Genomic DNA, 2,185 nt, shown 5'->3' on the forward strand with positions numbered 1-2,185 from the left:
CAGGATGGCTGAAAGGGGAGCCAGCCCCTCGCTCTGCCTTCTCTGCACTCCTTTTCCCTTCAATCTCTTAATCGTCTTGCTTCCAGCTTTAATCCACTTCGTTGCCTCTTTCTCAATTATTTTTTTTTATCCCCCCCCTCTCCAAATAATCACAAAAACAATGCCAACATATGGGAGGCCGCATCCACCCTGACCATGCCGTGCGCCTCCATGGAAGTCTGTCTCACCCTTACAACATCCCTCTTCCTTTTTTTTTCCTTCTTCTTCCCCAAATTTTCCCCCAATTCATGGCTGTGGGGCACTTGGGCTTGCAGGAACTTGGGCTGCCACGCTGCGAAGGACAGGAGATCCCATCGCTCCCGGGAGGCTCGCATCCCCACGGCTGGCATCCTGATGAGTTAATTAAGAAAAAGCAGGGCAGGAGAGGTGCGAGCCCCTGGGGACAGCTCCTGGGAGATGCAGTCTCTGGGAGAGATGCTCGTGGGTCCCAGGGGGCCGCTTCCCAGGGGGCCGGGAGATGCTGGTGCTGGGGACAGCCCCTGGGGAGCCTCAGCTGCAGGATGCGGTGCTTGGGGTGCTTGGCTTGCGCCCACCAAATTTCCCCCGAATTTTGGCACGCCCAGCCCCCCCAAGTTCAGCTCCTTCTTCTTGCTCCTGCCAAAGTCGTAATGATGCGAAATGGAAATGGAGAAGAAGAGGAGGACGGGCATCTGCACTGCCAGCAGAAGCTCATTAGTTGGCGGCGCCTGGTTTCTCCAGGCTCTGTTTTTTTGTGTTTTTTTTTTTTTGTTTTTTTTCTGCTCCCCCTCGCTCAGGTTGGCCGGAGCGGGGACAGGCACCGGCAGCTCGAGGTCTGCTGGGTGTTGATTTTTCGTCAGCTGCTCCCCGATAATGCAGCCCTGCTCCCCCCCCTCGGTGTCTGGCAGGGACACCTCGGGGACAGCGGTGATTTTGGGGACATTTCCTACTCCCTGTGCACTCGTCCTTAGCAGGGATGTAAGGAGTGGGTGACCCAAACATGTCACTGTATCCCCACCACCTCTGTGACCCCGTTAGGGCATCGCTGCAGGCTCCGGACTCCTCCTCGGGAGGAAGGCAGAGCCCCCCCTGCCCCGCTCCAACCCCAGCAGCACCCCCTGCAACAGCCTTGGCCTTGGGCATTTATTTTGAGCACTGGCTGCTCAAAACGCTGACATTTCGAAACACAAAAGGCCTGAGTGTGGTGGTGGCGGCTTCAAAACCAAACTTGTTTTTCTACATCCCGGCTCATTAGAGGCACAGAGCAAGAAGGCAGCGAGCGAGCCATTTAAATTGTAGATTCTGACCTTTACGCTTAAGATCTCTTCAGACATCCTGTTTACAGCTTTTTTTTTTTTTTCTTTCTTTTTCTTATTTTTTTTTTTCTTTTTGTGCTGGCACTTCATAATCCTCAAAATGAGATTTTACGCAGCCCTTTTTCGCTCCTGTAATGCACCACATCCTCTTTTCTTTCCCCACTGAGGAGCCTCCCCATGAGTTTCTGAGCAGGGCCGCCGGTCAGCGCCGCAGCCCGTGGCCGTGGCGGGGAGGGGACACCCGGCTGCAGTGTCCCCAAATAAGTGGGGACACCGGGTGGCCTCACCAGGGTGCCCCCAGTCCCTGCGCTCACGCAATGGAAGCTGCGGGCTCTGCTGCCCTTGATAAGGCTGTTTGTAGAGACCTCAGCGGTCCCTTTTGGCTGCAAACCCTACGTCAAGGGGTATTTGGTGACCTTGGCACTTGGGGACACTTCAGGACAAGGTCAGACGTCCCCTGGCAATAGCCTGGGGGTGGGAAATGTCCTTAAACACCTGCGGAATGGGGCCAAGCCTCACCAGGAGGAGCTCGGAGACCCAGAGCGTGATCTGGAGTCGCTTGGTTTATATCTGGAGTCACATCATTTATATCCGGAGTCACTCCATTTACATCTGGAGTCACTTCATTTCTATCTGGAGTCATTTCGTTTACATCCTCGGGGGAAACTCCGCGTTTGAGCCTGGCCTCCCCAGCCCAGCATCCCCAGTGGCTCTCGGTGCAGGCCCAGAAAAAAAATTAAAAAGAAAAAAAAAAAAAAGAAGAAAAAGAAAAACGAAAGTCTGAGAGCTATTTTTTGTGCGTGCTATTTTAAACCGCTGCCTCTGAGCTCTCCCTCACGCCCGCCGACACG

This window comes from Aythya ferina (assembly GCF_964211825.1).
Source record: "Aythya ferina genome assembly, chromosome: 17".
Lineage (NCBI taxonomy): Eukaryota > Metazoa > Chordata > Aves > Anseriformes > Anatidae > Aythya > Aythya ferina.